We start from the raw sequence: 6000 nt of genomic DNA, 5'->3' as shown, positions 1-6000 counted from the left end.
TGGTCTCTCCAAATGTATCACTCGCTATCTGGTATCCATGGCCGTGGCTGATTTAATGGTTCTGATCTTCGAGGTAATTCTCTCTGAGATGTCAGGTGCCTATTTTCCGTTTTCATTCCTCAACCTATATCACATTTGTAGGCTGCGTATTTTGTTTAATTGTAATACCATTGATTGCTCTGTCTGGCTAACGGTGACTTTCACCTTCGATCGATTTATCACTATTTGTAATCAGAGTTTACGAGCAAAGTATTGCAATGAGAAAACTGCATCTGTGGTGATAGCAGTAACATTTATCTTAAGTATTATTCAAAATATTCCAGTGTATATTTTCCTAGTTACCGTTATACAATATTGACAAAGTGGCTTGGTACTGTTGGATAACATCAGACGTCTACACCACACCGATATGGGCAGCACTTTCGGTGATCGAAACCATTTTAACCCCAGTTGTACCCATTTTATTCATTATGTTCCTCAACGCATCTACCGCTGCTGCCTCTGGGTCTGCTTCCCAAGCGACATACATAGGTAACTGGTGATTTAGTCTTGATGCAAATAAATCGATATCTGGCATTCCATATTGCTTGATAACTTTAGCAAATACTTTAGGGTTTAACATCCATTCGATGTTGTCATTGAATCTGCGTGACCTGGTGTCTGCCACTGTGTTTAGCTTACCTGGTAGATAGGTAGCTGAAAACCAAATATGTCTTTCGACACACCATTGCCAAATCATATTGACCAATTTGTCACATGATAAAGATTTTATGCCACCCATATGGTTAATATAAGCCATAAGTATTATCAATTTGTAACCGAACATGCAAGTGCTGCATATTGCATGCATATGCTTTTAAACCATAAAAGGCGCCCAACATTTCTAAACAGTTAATGCCCAGTGTAGATAGTAATGATGACTCTGGGTTAGTCCATCTACCACCTGTGCTGGATATGGAGTTAGTTGCTCCCCAGCCTTGAGCACTGGAATCTGTCTGAAGAACTAAATTAGGGTTAGTGATGATAATAGGACTGAAACTATGCCAAACATTTTGTGTCCACCACTGTAGCTCTGATATTGCTTCCGTGGGTAATATCATGACACGATCATAGTGACCTCTATGTCGTTTTAGTGCCTGTACCTTTGCTCTTTGTAAATTTTGATAGTGCAAAGGTTCAAATTGTGTAGCTCGAAATGCTGCTACCATTTTACCAATCACTGTTGCTACTTGTCGAATAGTTGGTCTTTTGTTGACCATTAAATTATTGCATGATTGTGCTAATCCAATCATTTTCTCCCTTGGCAGGGTAACAGTCATATTGACTGAGTTAATTGTGAAACCCAGCTAGTCCATGATAGTGGATGGATTTAACTTGGATTTATCTGGATGTAGGACGAACCCCAGAGTTTCAAGGAGCTGTTTTGTAGCTGAGACTGCTGCCACAGCCAGTTCCATTGTTTTCCCCACTACGAGGATGTCATCCAAATATGCCATGACAATATGTTTTTGTTTCCTTAGTTTTGCCATGGCTGGCTTCAATATTTTTGTGAATAATCTTGGGGGTGAAGTGAGCCCATTAGGCAATGCTTTGTACTGCCACAGCTGCCCCATCCAGATAATTTTTAGGTATCTGCTATGATCCTTGTGTATGGGTATTAGATAGTAAGCATCTTTGAGATCAATGCTTGCCATGTAGTATCCTATGGAAATCAGTTGTCTAGCAGTAACAAATGTTTCCATTTTGAAATGTATATACTTAACGAATTTGTTTAGTGATGTTAAGTCAATGATGATGCGACATCCACCATCTTTTTTGGTTTTGGTGAATATATTGGATACAAATTCCAAGGGTTCATGTTTGGTCTTTTCTATGACCCCCTTTGTGATATGTCTCACAAGTTCAGCTTGTCCCTCCCGTTGCTCTTTGACGGAGGGAGAAAATACCCTTTGGGGCCAATGTTGAACTGGCGGCGTTTTTTCAGATATAAACTGAATTTTATATCCACTAATGCTGTTGAATATATACTTGTCACTCATGACCATACCCCATGCTTCTTTAAACAAGTGTAATCTCCCCCCTGTTAGTAAAGCACCCTTATTCTCTATATGCTGGTAGGAACCAGACCCACCTACCTCCATGGTTATTGGCGATTATGTTTCTTCATTTTCCTGAAGGTTCTGTTCTGACGTGCTGGCGATGTTGGGGGGAGGCACATTTTCAAGGGGGTCCGCTGCGGGCCCTGATCTAAAAAAGATCTTTGGGGATAATGTGCGGACCCCAAGCGTTCACCAGTACCATATTGCGGACGTCGACTGGTGGATGCCATGGGGTGCTGCCGCTTGGGTATTGGAGGTCTTGGTTTGCTCGTCCCAGGGCCTGCCCTCATTAGGCCGAAGGTTTATGATGCTTCCTCCATCTCCTTCAGTTTTTTATTGAGATCTTTCCCAAATAGCAGCGCGTCCGTCTCCGCAGCTGGGGCTTTACACAAGCCAGCAAATTTGGGATTGAGGGCAGGTCTTATGATTTCCCTCCGGAGATTGTTGATCTCAAATTGTGTGGTACACATTAATGCCAGCACATCCTGCTGGCAGGTATTCATCTCCGTGGTCTCCATGGAACGAGCAAAGGCTGTGATGGCCGACGTCAGGAGCCTTAGGATCCGCTGTAGCTTGAGTTCTTGGGTCCGATGTGTGACCCCCACATGCCCCCAGATTTGGCTGTTGACACTTTTTACTTTGAGAGCCTCACAGTTTTCTGGTGCTGTGTGTTTTTCTAGCACCTCAGCGAGCACCTTTTCCAGTAATGGTTTGTTGGATAGATGGTTGATGCTGGCCGCCATTCTTGGTTCCAGCAGTGCTCCAGCCCGTGGGGTTGCTACAAAGTGGTCCACCACACCCAACAGCTCTTCCTGCTCCTGCACCCCTGGCATACTCCCGAATTCGTCCGCCTGCCCCTGTTCCAGACCAGTCCAGCCCTGGTCACCAATGCTAGCCTCCAGTACTGAGGGAGCAGAGGGCAGTGCACAAGACACTGTGGAGGAGGTACCTGTCCTTCCTCCCCGGGAGTGCTCTTGCTGCGTGTCCCGGTGGAGCACCTGCTCCAGGAGCTGCTGAATGCAGCTCAGGCGGCTGTCTCTCCTCCGCTTTGGTGGAGACATGTCCCCCTTTGACGAATCGGAGATGACCGGCCGGTTGGACTTCCTCGCCGCTTTCCCAGTCCGCCGTGCAGGCTTTGGCGAGACTGGGCTTGGCTCGGTCTCGGGGATAGCGAAACGCTCTGAGAGTGACGCTGCCGCCGGTTGCTGCCCCGCTGGAATGGAACGCTCCTCTGGTGGAGTTGAAACCGGGGCAGTTCTCTTTGAGAGTTTTCTATGTTGTGTCGACATTCTGTAAGGCAAACACAACTCCAACTACGTTAGTTCCACACGCACCGTATACTTACCTGACGGTCCGTTTTTAAAGTGCAGCTGGGGAGCCTGACTCCAGCTGCCGCCGCTGTTGCACTGCTGGCGTAATGCCGCGCCTGCGCACTGAGCGGGTTCTCACGTAGTCACTCACGTGACTCCGAAGTAAAATTAGTTTAGTTTAGGTTGCTGTACTTTAACCCAAAGACGAGCAGGTATTGGTTTTCGAAAAAGGACAAATGTGGTGGAATAAATCAGCAGGTCGAGCAGCATCTCATGGTAAAGATCTGTCTGTCCCGGTTTATACCGAAGAGAGAGACAAAATGCGGAAGTAAATTGACGCTGGAGAACATGGATAAGCAAATTTTTAACTTCAGTCTAAAGAATTGTTGTGACCCGAAACATCGCCATACCATGTTCTCCAGGAATGCTGCCTCGTCCCCCGAGTTATTCAGCGTTATGTTTCTTTGTTTTGAGCCGAAACGGTTCAGTCCTGTGTGCCTTACCTGCACCTTTTTATTTCCAAATGCGGGCACGAAATGAACCGTGTAGAATTCTCTACTCTACTTACGCATCTCGTCACTTCTGCACGCACAGGCCTACTCTCTCAGCAACAATGCCGACATTGTTATAAAATCCATCAACAAGGGAGATTCCATTGTAATCGTGTGTGCTGACTTCAACCCAGTTGAGGTAAGAAATCAGCTCTCGGTCATCTCCTCATACTTATCTTCACCGCCTCATCTACGATTGCATCCGGGACGCCTCCTTCATCTGAGCAGTATTACTCCATTTAATTTCCTTGATAAACTCGTAGACACCATTGCCGTCTATATTCACCACCATGCGCTGCACAGTTTCAATGTCCAACCTAGCTTCCAATATAACTTCTTTACATCATTCCATTTTGAGTTGAAAGATACAACATGGACACAGGCCCTTCAGCCCATCATGCTGACCATCAGTCACCCCTTCACACTAGTTCAATGTTGTCCAATCCCCGCATACGCTAGGGAAAATTTACAGAGGTCAATTAACTGACAAACCCACACATCTGAGGAATGTGGGAGAAAACCAGAGTACTCGGGAAGAACACAGTGGTCACAGAAAGAACGAAGAAGACCCTTCTTGGAGGGCCCCGACCCGAAACGTCGCCTATTCCTTCACTCCATAGATGCTGCCTCACCCACTGAGTTTCTCCAGCATTTGTGTCTACATTCGATTTTTCAGCATCTGCAGTTCTTTCTTAAAGAGAATCTACAGATAATACCAGAGGTGATGATCTAACGCTGGTCGCTGGTACTGTGAGGCAGCAGCTCTACCAGCTGTGGACAGTGTTTGGTTTCTTGCTTTTGTTCTGCATTGTAATGATTCAAGTCAGGATAGGCGATTGGATTTATGGGTCTCCTGAATCATAAAAGAACATTAGGAGCAGTTAGCAGCACAAGAATGGTGCGTTATCTGAAACATAATTACATTTCCAGGCAACTACGCCCTGCCATTCCATTTGCTATAGATTCTCCTTTTAAGAATATGACCTTTGGATTTTTTCTCTGGAATTGTTGAACAATAATGTTGAGAGCTATTTTCTTCACTCTGTACCTTATCCTTCAGTCTGCATATTGTACTTGCGTTTGCCTTGGTTGTATTTATGTATACAGCAGTAAAAACAGTGCTTTTCACCGTACCTTGGTACACATCATAATAACAAACCTCAAGCTAAACCTTAAATGGTGGATTATTGTCTAAATGGAGTGAGACTGTAAATGAGTGGTTCAGTTGGGATCTTGGTATTCAAGTGCATGCATCAAAATAAGTTAGCAGCAGGCCCAATAACCAATGGAATAAATGCAGTCTTTACTGCAAAGGGGATGAAATTTAAGAAATAGAGGTTATATTGGAATTATGCAGGATGATAGCGAGTCAATAACTGGAATACCCCACACAGTTTTAACATTAAAAGGGTATAGGAGCATTGGATGCAGACCAGATGAAATTCACCAAACTAAGTCAAGAGATGAAAAGGTTGTCCCATCAAGACAGGTCTGCATTCCTAGGAGTGTTGAAAGTGATGAGTGACCTTATTCACACATGCAATATCTTAAGGGGCTTTTCATGATAGAAGTTGAGATGTTTCACTGGTGGGAAAGTCTAAAGTCAATGGGAAACAACTACAGAATAAGGGACCAGCTGTTTAAAACTGAGGTACATAAAAATTACTTCTTTCAGGAGGGAATGAATCGCTGGAATTCTCTGCCCAGAGGTTGTGGTGACCAAGGCATTAAATATGTTTAAGAACAGATAGAGAAATCTTTGAAAGATTCAAGCAATTGAGAGTTAAGGGGTAATGTAACTACTTCTTAGTCTACTCCTGTTATTTTTTCTCGTGTTCTTGACGATTAACCTCATGAATAAAGTTAGAACTTGCAACCAACATTTTAAACAGAAGGGCCTCACGGTGGCACAGCAGTAGAGTTACTTCCTTGCAGTACCTGTGACAGGTTTGATCCTGACTAAGGGTGCTGACTGTACCAACTTTGTATGTTCTATCTGTGACCACATTGGTTTTCCCATGGTGCTTTGGTTTCCTCCCA

This window comes from Leucoraja erinacea, unplaced genomic scaffold, assembly GCF_028641065.1.
Source record: "Leucoraja erinacea ecotype New England unplaced genomic scaffold, Leri_hhj_1 Leri_161S, whole genome shotgun sequence".
Taxonomy (NCBI): domain Eukaryota; kingdom Metazoa; phylum Chordata; class Chondrichthyes; order Rajiformes; family Rajidae; genus Leucoraja; species Leucoraja erinaceus.
The sequence above is the reverse complement of the archived record's forward strand: the minus strand, read 5'-3'. Positions refer to the sequence as shown.